General features: G+C 43.4%; 1 protein-coding gene across 2 annotated transcripts in view; it reads right to left on the minus strand.

The window, feature by feature from the left end:
- SETBP1 (SET binding protein 1) overlaps positions 1-12,027 on the minus strand; it is a 384,501-nt gene that overhangs the window by 199,252 nt on the left and 173,222 nt on the right. The gene's annotated exons all lie outside the window — the stretch shown is intronic.

Below are 12,027 nucleotides of genomic sequence, written 5' to 3' on the forward strand. Positions count from 1 at the left end.
ACTAAAAATAAAATAAAAAAAATTAGCCAGGCATAGTGGCAGGTGCCTGTAGTTCCAGCTACTCGCTAGGCTGAGGCAGGAGAATAGTATGAACCTGGGAGGCGGAGGTTGTAGTGAGCCGAGATTGCGCCACTGCACTCCAGCCTGGGCAACAGAGTGAGACTCCATCTCAAAAAAAAAAAAAAAAAAAAAAGAAAAGTAAAAGGAAATCCACAAGACAGAGGTTTTCAAACTGTGCCCTAAGAAGCCCTGGATTTCATGGAAGGGCCTTGGGAATTATGAGGTGAGTGAGAGGCACTGAGGTGGGAGTTCCAGGCTCTTAACCCCTCTTTATTCAGAATAATATAACTTTTATTGGTATATTATATTGGACTTCCATGTTAAGATCTATTTAAATTAAAGCTTTGTAAAAAAGAAATTAGGCAAATCCATATTTTAACAGAGAAGGATACTACATGCATGAGCAAGCCATTCTCAGTGCTAATAGAATTTACCTGGGGAAAGATAATTAAGTAGATTATCTCTTTAAAGATGCTAAGATAGTCGTCTCCTACTAGGAGTGGATTGAACACATGACCAGACCTCATTTTAAGACCATACTGCCTTTAATATGTGCATGAGTTACTCATGGGGTAAATGCCTTCCCTTCCTTTCTTTATACTTTTTTTTTTTTTTTTTTTTTTTTGAGATGAAGTTTCACTCTTGTCACCCAGGCTGGAGTGCAGTCACACAGTCTTGGCTCACAGCAACTTCCGCCTCCAGGGTTCAAGCAATTCTCATGTCTCAGCCTCCCAAGTAGCTGGGATTACAGGCACGCACCAACATGCCTGGCTAATTTTATATTTTTAGTAGAGATAGGGTTTTGCCACGTTGGCCAGGCTGGTCTTGAACTTCTCACCTCAGGTGATCTGCCCACCTTGACCTCCCAAAGTGCTGGGATTACAGGCATGAGCCACTGTGCCTGGCCAACCTTGCAGGCAGTATGCCTGCTCTCTTCATCTGAAGTTCTGCAAGATACATGCTTGGGAAAGAACAACTAATGTAAGAAAAGAGGAAAGAGCTAAAGATATGTTGCTTCTCAAGAGCACAATCTGGGTTGTAGGTCCTTTCCTTCCAACAAAATTAAGAAATCACATTGCAAGAATCTGTGGGCTGTTTCCAAAGTCCGTAAAAAGCCAATAAAGGAGGATTCCCTCCTTGAAAGTATGCCAAGCAAAGCTGGGTGCTGAAGGAATATCCACCCTCGCTTTCCTCTTCTTCTCATCATTTATGGAATTTCTGCTTAGAACTGACCAGATGATCTGCTCACTTGGCCCAAGAAGAGTATCAAAGCTTTCTAATTCATCCCCTTGGTGAATCCCAGGAAACTGATTTAAACCCCTGGGCTCACTCAGTGGCAGAGAATGGGAAAGCCAGAAGGTGCTTGTTTGAGAGAGTATCTGAGCACCGAAGTCAAAAGCTCTGCTCCTCAGCTTAGTGGAGCCAATTTGGCAGAGAATCTGGGTCCCTCGGCCAAATCTGGAGCAATTAATCATGATTACAGGTGGGTATCTGAAAGGGATAAAGCCAGGCAGAACTCAATGAACTGAACCTTGTAGTTGCAGGTAGCCATAACTTCTATAATTGTAAAAGTTGCAGGTAAAATAGCAGAATCTCCTCCAGAAAGCCCATCTTGAACTCGTGGCTATTACAATATGAAAAGTCGCTATGATTTTTCAGGACCTACTTTTGCCTGTTCTTCTGTCTCAGGACCTATTTTAGCCTGTTCTTGTACCAGGTAGGTACTTTAACGTCATTTTCTATCTTAAATTTCACACTATCAGTGCAAGATAGTATTATTTTCTCCAGTTTATAGTTGAACACACTGAGGCTCAAACTGCTTAAATAACTCACCTAAGGTTACGACAGCAAAAAGTGGCAGAACTGGAATTTGAACATAGCTCTGAATCACGGAAAGTCCAGTTCTCTGTCTCAGCCATCCATGATCCCCTCGGGAATCCCTTCATGGAAGGTTGCTATCTCCCTCCCTACTCTGCCAAGGAGGCAGCCTGGTCCCCAGGGACATTGGTACCACTGCCAGCCATGCCTCAGGTGACTCACCATGCAGGTAAAAGTCAGACTTTCCATTAGCCCCATGCAGCCCCACGAGGTAGGCATCTAAGGTATTGTCTCTGCCATCTTGATCTTCCCTTCAAATTTTTCTAAACTCAAGCTGACTTTGTTCAAAGGAGTTTCATTCCTGAATCTGGGTGACCAAAGGATTTTGTACTATACACTGCTATGAACATTGTTAATTATCATGTGTATCTTCCCTCCCTAAGCAAGTTTACCCTCTGTCCCTTCCCCCTCCTTCCCCCAATCCTTCCTTCCTTCCTCCTTTCCTTCTTCCCTCTCTTCTTTCCTCCCTCCCACCCTTTTTTCCTTCCTTCCTTCCTTCCTTCCTTCCTTCCTTCCTTCCTTCCTTCCTTCCTTCCTTCCTTCCTTCCAGCAATGGCATGCCAAGTTCCAGACACCATCACAGATGGTAACCAATAATGGGAAGGAAATAGTTGCATCCCAAGAGTGATATCATGATCATATAAGTGGGCAATTATTACTTTTAATAATATTAAAGTGTATTATAACTTTTAATAATACAGAGAAGTAGAAAATCCCAAATAAGCCATCTCTATTACCACAGGTAGGAAACATGCTATTGTTTCATCTTCAAATCCAACACAGCATGAGATCTAGAAAGAGCACAGGTGGCAAGAACAGTCTTGTGCCTGACAGAATGAAGGAGCTGGACAGCAGGAGGCAGGGCCTTCAAGGAAGACAACTATCTTCACCAAAGAGAAGAGAGGTGAAAAGCAAGCTCTTCCTCTCCTTTGCAAAAAACAACCTTCACAAAATAAAAATTTTAAAATATAGTCTTTGTCTATCAAATAATTCTGCTAACAGTTTTTATCAGAAATATTACTGAGTATTTTCAAAGACATTAAATCAGGTTATTTGCTTGTTTATTTTAATAAGCCAACTGGAACTTGCTTGCTTGTATGCTTTGCCATTGGTTGAAATGAAAATATCTTTGAACTGCTATTTGAAAACTGCGCAATCAATTTGCAATGCCTTCCACAGATGGCCCTGCTCTTGCGTTAGTGTTACTGGCATTGCAAATGCCAGGATTCGGTCCTGCCACTCCTTAGCATTGGGAGCTCTTTGAGGACTGAGACAGCTGGCTGTTTTCAAAATGATTCTTCACCATTGAAGATACTCTGCAGAATCTGCCACAGCTTCTAAAGATGCTCTCAGTGCATTAGGCAAACAAAACATCCTTGGAAAACAGGACTAGATTCTTCTCATGACAACTTCCAAGGAAGTCTGGCTCCTTGGCATGTATACTTCCTCATCCTTTGTTAAAAATCTCCCTCTTGTGTTTCATACCTTCTGGAAACAGCTTCTGGAAACAGCTGTGTCGCCAGTAACTCTGCTTTTCTGGGCTATGTATGTGTGTATTTGCGTCTCATACAATCCTGCCTCAACCAATCCATTTGCTAAAAATAATCTCCATGATTTTACTCTCAAGAACTCTGTGCTCATCTCACAGAGGTATCTGGAAATGAAGGTTTTCTTTATGCCGAAACATCTCAGTCAAATGTGGATTAGATCTCCCCAGACCTCTTCTCCAAATAAGATATCCTTTCATTGTTCTCCCAGAACTCACATGTATGCATGACTCACAGTCTACCCATTTTTGGCCAAACCTGTCCAGAATTTCTGGCTGATTCAGTTGGGGGATATCTCTCTATACATTGCCCACTGAGACTGAGCAAAATGAATGTAACACACAGATGCTACATCAGCAGGACTGGAAGTAGCTGCGAAGTTAGTCTGAAAGCCCTTTAGTAATCACATGCCCAAACCCTTTATTTATAGCACAAATGAAGGGCCCACCGCAGGGACTGGCAATGTTCACTTTTGCAGACACACTCAGCAATTCACTAAGAGTGCAACCTTGGGTAAGTCATATCCCTGCAGACCCTTAGTATTCCCCACCTCTAACATGAAGAACTCTGTGCAATCCTTTCTGATCTGACAGCCTTTGAAACTGGATAGGCTATGGATGGCCCCGACACTCACCAAAGGCATTATCAGGCTTCATATACCTTGTCTATTACTAAAGGGAGAGATTACCCACAGTCCACTTGAGGAACAGATAACACAGCAAAAGTGGTGGAGTGGTAGGGCTGTTGACATAACAGGAGTTGGCAAAGCCTATCTGTATCTCTAGGAAGAGCCATGCCCTCATCTCTCACTGGTCTTTCATAGAAGAAGAGGTTTCATGTTTTCTCCACAACCCTTTCTACTTAACTCTGGTTTTAATAAAGAACCCAGTATTTGTCAATTACACCACAATCGCTGTGCAACTATTCTCAGGATTTCTGTTTGTGCTTCACTTATAACTAGATAAGAAAAATTGGAGAACTCAGCTCTTTTGATAAAGAGAAATTCCAGATCTAGAAAGTAGAGGTGAGAGAGGCTCATAATTTGGAGAGCATAAGAACCATTGCTACACGGGGAGCTATACAAAGCAAGGGTGGCTCTAGGAAAGAAGAACATCAAGGAAGTGGAAAAGAATACCAACTTCTTTCCCCTCTTCCCTTTGCCATATCGCAATGAAAGACATGTGCATGTTAACAGCAGTGGCCATTCTCTCTACTCACTCTAAGGCTTTCCTCAACCTCATAGGATATTAATAAGCATTCCAATTACAACAAACACAGCTTATTTCCACATAAAATTTATAAGAGTTTTGCAATAGGGCTGCTTTAAATAAAGTATTTACCCTTTCAATCTATTAAGTGCAAATGGCAGGCATTCTTGATAATCAAGTCACAGAGAGTCTTGTCCTATTTCAAGATATAAAGCATTTTTAATATAACAAAAGTAGTAAGCTATGAGATTGATAAAATAGCTTTACTCCCTCAACCTAGAAATATTTCAAAGGATGATCTCAGGTAATCATCCCAACAACAATGAAAAACAGGAAGGGCTGGAAACTTCCCTGCTGGTTTGACAGATGGAGGAAATGAGGCAAAAAATCGGGCAGTGACTTGCCCAGGGACATGCTCTTGGCTTTAGAAGTCTTAACATGGAAGGGATAATCCAGACCAGCCTTCCTCCAATGCAGGAATCCCCTTTTCCACCTTTTCTGACAGATGGGAGCCCAGCTTGAGCACTTTGGGGAAGTGGCACTTGCTATTTTAGTGACACAGCAATAGTCCTTAACAAGTTCTACCTTTATGCATTTGAAATATGCCTCACTGAAACTTGTCTCTCTAGTTCTGGGGAGCAGGAACTAATTGCTTGTTTTTTAACCTTCATGATCTTCCTGTGAAATAGGGAATGTGAACCTCATTCTACAGATTGAAAAAAAAAAAAAGATGAATTAAGCAACAGCTTCTAGGCCCCATGACTGAAGTTAGATCCAAGCACCAAAACTAGAGGACTCATCCTCTCCCGCTGCTCCCCAGTCTTGCCCATAGGCACACACTACAGCCTGTTTATTCCAGTAGTAGCCTCTGATCCTTTGATGACACGCCCAGGCAAAATATCCCAAGTGCTTTCAACTTTTTCTTCTTGAACACGGATCCCAATGCCATCACTCATCATCTAGCTTATAAAAGCCTTCCACTCAATGTGGCAGGCAGATATGTGCACACCATGCCAGTGAGAGTAACTGTAACTAACCAGTCATGTACTGGAAAATCTTCAACAACTGGCTCTCTGGGTGGGGTAATCACCATTGTGAGGCAATTGCCAATTTCCATAGTGTAAATACTCCCAAGATGTCAAGCTACTAGCCTGAAGTCACTGAGTGCAGAGTTGGAAAGAGATGTGCCCATCTGGCTCTTGCCACCTAGCATGAGTTGGCCCCAACGCACCACTGGTGTGTTCATCAGCCCGTCCACTTAAGACATCAACAACTAGTCTGGAACTCAGTCCAGGTAACTTGTATGGAACAGGGCAACCCAACAACTTCAGGAATTACCATGTCCTCAGTGCCAATCCTGGTGTGACGGTAGTCAGACTTTTGCACGGAGTTCATGTGAAAGATGCCAATGAATTCATTCCATAAATATTTTTTTTTAGGATGTGGGGAAATAGCAAAATGAAAACAAAAACAAAAAACAAACAAAAACCTCAAAACGAACAAAAAAAAACCAAAAAAACCCCAAAGTCCTTATTTTCAATGAGACAAACAATGAAGTAAAATAATAACAATAAATAATGATCATAACAATATAACCTGTTAATTATAATAAAAGAAGAGAGAAATAAAGCAGAAAGAAAAAGCAGAGTAGGGGATATGCTGCTTTAAATAAGCTGATCAGGGAAGGCCTCTCTAAGGAGGGAATGTTAGAGTGAAACCCAAATGAATGAAAGAAGAGAGTGAGCCATCTGGTATTTGGGAGAAGAGCAATCCAAAAGAGGAAATAGAATGTGCAAAGTTACTGACATGAATAGTACTCAAAGTGTTGGTGGAACAGAAAAGAGATTGGCACCCTAGAGCAGAGAAAAAGAGCAAGGGCAGTGGTAGGAGGTGACAGCAGAGTGAGGCCACATCACATAAGAGCCATTAGGTCAGAGCTAAGAGGTATAGGTCATGGTGCATGAATGACTCTGAGAGATATGGGGGGTAATATGGAGGAGAAAAACCAATGTGGGGCACAATCTGAGATACACTGAAAAAAAAGTGCCCACTGGCTGTTGTCTTAACAGCCCCCAGTACTTGCTGACGGATTAGCTATGGCATGAGAGGTTAAGACAGGAGTGAAGAATGATGCCAAGGGTTTTTGCCTAAGAAGGTTGAAGAATGATTTTTGTTGATGTTGGGAAGAGTGGAGTGGGTAGGTGGTAGGGTAGGCATGGTCAATAGCCCATGAACATCTTGGTTTGGCTCAGTGCTGTGAGCCTCAATGCAGAACACTAACACACAGTGGGTTTGTGGGCTGATACATAGCTTGTCTTGGCTGCAGCACTGGATACATTGAGGATGTCTTAGGGAAGGAGACTCAAAAGGTGTTTGGGATTGACCCACCTTGTAGAATACGTTGAGAAATCTGCATTATTAAGAATTCAAGATGTACCTGGGTAAATCCCAGATAAATGCAATGAGTCTGCTACACCTGGACCTATTCCAGTGGGTCTACATGTCTGTGAGTTTCTTTGGAACGGAAGACTCATTTCCCCCTCAAATCTGCTTGCCACATTCATTCTGAATTTCAACTTTCTCTTAGGGAGCCCCTGCAAGTGCCAGGCCTTGTGATGCATTCTGGGGATACACCAATGAACAAATAATATATAAGCCCTGCTCTCAGGGAACCCAAGAGTCTATTAGGGGAGACAGCATTTATTTTGAATGTGAAAACCAAATATAATTTAGAGCTGTGATAAGTTCAAGAAAAAGTAATGAGAAAAAAGGTATGGGTAGGACAAAAGAATTAATGAAGACAGGTCTGATGTAGAATTTGAGAGTGGTCAAGGAAGGCTTTCCTGAGGAAGTGACAATAAAGCCATGCCCCAAAAGATGAGTAGAAGTTGCTAACTGAAGAGCTGTGGGACAGGCACTTCAGGTAGGTAGAACATCATGGTGAAGGCTTCTAGCAGGAAAAAGTAATTTGCACATTGGAAGAGCCCCTGCAGTTTATAATGTAGAAAGAGGACTAGACTGAGGTTAAGACTCCCGGATTCTAATCCAAATCCTGTCATGACCTAGCACCGTGACCTTATTCCAGTTACTTATCATTTCATGTATTCAGCTTAATTTATTCACCTGTGCAGTTAGAATGCAGATGGGGCAGTGTGTTCTGCAAAGTAACACATGCTTAGTAGCCAATCATACTCAAGTTCAGATATGAGCTCTTCTTAGAAGCTGAATTTCAAGTTTCTGTTTATCATCCATAAAAGGTGGGTAACATTAGCTACCTCACAGGGATGTTTGGATGGGGATGTTTAGATGTCTGTAATGAGACAAAGGAGTCAGTGCCTCATAAATATGAGTTAGTCTTCCCTCCATCCTGTGATATCTTTAACGGGTATGGCGAGGCTCAACTTAGACCACTAAAATGAGATCATAAGGAGAAGACACATAGTAACAGATGAAATTGTTGGTGTTAAACTTTGTACCCTTCCTCTCCCTTACACCTGGCCCTCTAAATCTCTTCACATGTGAGAGCTGTGGGCAATGTGGAGGGGCGTTGGCTATTACCATGGGCAAGTTGCAAGTGGCCACCTCAGCATAAGGTTGGCAACTTGCCTTCCTGGGCTTAGGGCAAGGGTGGGCAGGAGGTGACTGGAAATGTTGGCTCTTCTATGAAGCTTTTATTAGAAACAGGGAATTCCCCATTGCTCTTTCAAACTATTTTGGCCAAACATTAAATGCCCCAAGGTCAAATTTGTTAGTGCATCCACCAGCCCAGAGGACTCTTGGCTTTGGGGTTGAATTCCACTTATCTCCCTTCCCTCCCTTAAGCCTTGCAATTTAGCCAAGGCAGCTGCTCATACCTCACCAGCCCTTGAGTGGTTCAGTCTGTATACAAAAATAGACACATATGGTGATCACTGCTTTCACCATCAGAAATTAGATACACTCAGGACAGTCTCCAGTGAGGGGAAGGAGAATGACAGAGCTTGGGCTGGTCCCCAAAGAATCAGAATGGGTATCAAAGGCACCCAGGAAAAGCCATTTTACTTGCTTGCAATTCAGTTTCCTTATTTCTGAAAATAAGGTCCTCCAAATCCTGGCTAGCTCACAGGATTTGAGGAAAAATAAAATGGGATGGAGGCCATGAATGTGCTTTATACCTATTATACCAATAAATGATATTAGTGAGAATATTATTATCCCTACCAGCCCTGATAGATCACATGGCCATATATGGGGCATAGAGGAGGGGAAGAGCCCCCGGACCCTCTGGGGATTCATTTAAGCAGAGCAGCTGCTGTTTGACCCATGGCTGCACACCCAGCCTCATGGGAATATGGAGGGACCAAGCTGCATGTTTGCAGCAATGGTGCAGAACGTTGGGGGCACAACTGGCAGAGTATAGCATGTAGGTGGGCCATGAGGAGATCTCAAAAGAGGCTGAGGGCACTGAGGTTACTGATTTCAGAGACCCCTGTGTCTCTGATCACTGCCTACCACTCAGAGGAGCCCCTGAAGGTGATGGGCTGAGGGCTGGGCGGGGCTGATAGCTGCAGCCTACCAGCCTGTGCCTGTGCATCTCATTATTGAGCGGGGCTGAATCAAAGCAGCTCTGTGCAGCTGCTGTCCCATTTAATCCATTTGTAATCAAAAGTGATTAGGATGGATGCCTCGGTGCTGAGGTTATTGTGTGTGTGATCAAAGCTGAGGCTCCTATTCGCTTCCTAGAGCCGCCTGCACCTGGGAAGGCGTGGAAGGCCGTGAGCCTGGGACATGGGGCAGGCAGCTGTTGGCACTCAGAAAGAGGGTGGGCTCCAGGAGCAGAGCCCAGGGATGGCAAGTGTTAGCCTCGCCTGTGTGAGGCTTGGCAACCTTGAGGAGGTCCCCAGAGAGGCTCATGGCCCAGGTTTCACCTCTGGAGGCTAGCATTCTCAACCTAGAGAATGGAGCAGATGGCAGACTGAAAGCAAGCAGGACTCATTCAATGTTAGACTCATGAAGGATTCTAACACTCTCTCATCTTATTGAAGAGGACAATGAGATCCAGAAAAAAAAAAAAGCATATTATATGTCTGGCTGGCACTTGTGTGTGTAAAAGGAAGGAAAGAGAGAGGGGAAAAGGAAGAGACCAGGAGAGAGGAAGGGATAAAGGAAGTCACCTGAGGTGATGCACAGCTGGTACAGAGACCGTGTAGGCTCGTACTGGGAGAAGAAAGAACAATAAAGATGCAAAGGTGGCCAGAAGAGCTGAGTCCAGGTGTTTTAACAGTTTATGTGCTTCTTTTGACCACCACTTCTGGTAACTTTCTGAGTTGCATCTCCCTAAAACAGCAAGATCTCAGCCCAGACCTCATCCTCTATTTATAAACTCTGCCTGAGTAAAGTTTGATATCCCACTTCTCTGTGCCAATCCAGAACATAAACATCACTACCATCCAAATGAAGACTCACCTCTTACAGGAAGCTTTCCTGGGCCCTCCTTCTCTGAAATAGTCTACTATGTTCTATCTATGCCACTTATTTACCGCTTAGCATACACTGTCCTTCAGATAGCTCTTGGGTTGAAGGGTAAATAATTCCTTTAACTGTGATGATGATAATGGTAATGATCATGATGATGACAATATGTGCCCTGCTTCGTCAGCCAGACCGAAGGTCCAGAGGACAGCTGTTATATAGTGCACTTCAGGACTCCCTCAACACCTAATAGAATAGATCCCAAGGTTGAATAGATCCTGTGCCTTTGATAGGATGCTGGGAGCTCCTTGAAGGCAGGAGATAGGCGTTTATGAGTATGCACCTGTCTCCAGAACCAAGCACTCTCCTTGGATAGAATAGACAGGTGTCTACCAAATGGTGAATAAAAAACACAAAGGGTTTGGAATGAACATTTACTCTGATTTAATTTTGACATGGTCAGTGAGGCTGCCTAGAGGTCTGGGAAGTAGGAGAAGTTGGGGAATGAAGAAGCCAGGAAAGCTGCTTCTTTATACAAAGGTTTTTCAGAGCAAAGAAGTTGGGGGCTCTTCCACCTATTCCTGATATAAGAAGCCATCTGGTGCCAGGCGCGGTGGCTCATGCCTATAATTCCAGCACTTTGGGAGGCCGAGGCAGGCAGATCACCTGAGGTTAGGAGTTTGAGACTAGCCTGACCAATATGGTGAAACCCTGCCTCTACTAAAAATACAAAAATTAGCTGGGCATGGTGACATTCACCTGTAGTCCCAGCTACTTGGGAGGCTGAGACAGGAGAATTGCTTGAACCCAGGAGGCGGAGGTTGTAGTGAGCCGAGATCGCACCACTGCACTCCAGCCTGGGCAACAGAGCAAGACTCTGTCTCAAAAAAAAAAAAAAAAAAAAAAAAAGGAAAGAAAAGAAGCCATCTGGGCCTAATTAAAGCTTTGTACACATGACCTGGGTGCATGTCAATGCTGGGTGGGACTGATGACCCCCTTAAGTGAAGGCGAAGTCTAATCTCTCCACGTGGACAAGAGTCCTTTGTGAGTTGTATGCATTTTTAAAGATCCCAATGGGTGACTGGAATTCAAACTCCATGATAAGTCATGAGTTAATGTTGCAGTTTTTACCACTGATTTAGTGCTAAAGAAACATTCCAGATCCAACTTTTGGACAACATCGTGGGGTCCTCTGCACCAAGAATGATCAAGTTTTGGAGGTGAGAGCCAAGGGGGAAGATTCAGGAGCAATTTAGAAACATTTGCAATAGAAGCATACACTAAAAGAACTAATCTTTCTCTTGCTGAGTTCTATGTCATGTTGGAAGATAACCAAATACCCCAAAAGAATAAATAATAAATAATTACTCAGTATGGAATAGGTGACTGATGATAATAATAAACTTATAATAAATGCTCACATGTGCCAGGTGCATCATATAAATCTTGTTTATTCCTCACATTTCTTTTTGTGAGTAGACACAGTAATTCCATTTTGAAGGTATGGGATCTGAGGCTCAGTGAGGTTACGTCATTTGCTCAAGACCACACAGTTAGAAAGTGATGAAGATGAGAGCTGAACTCCTCTCTCTCTCTCTCATCCCAGTGCTTGTGGACTCTTCCCCATGGCCTTCATCACTTGTGGCTCAGTCACACTTCAGAGAGGGCGTCACGGATGTTCTACTGCCATGCAGCATGAACAGGGCTGACACACCCCGCACCCACCTCACCGCTTGCTCACTCACACTTCAGTGCCCTGCCAAATAGGGAAACCATCCCGGGCTCATACTGCTAGAGGAAACATTAGGGCATATTCACATCGAGTCCTCTTGTTTTACAGATTAGTGCACTGGAGCTCTAAAAGGTTAATCACCTGCTCAAGA

This window comes from Hylobates moloch, unplaced genomic scaffold, assembly GCF_009828535.3.
Source record: "Hylobates moloch isolate HMO894 unplaced genomic scaffold, HMol_V3 SCAFFOLD_5, whole genome shotgun sequence".
Taxonomy (NCBI): Eukaryota; Metazoa; Chordata; class Mammalia; order Primates; family Hylobatidae; genus Hylobates; species Hylobates moloch.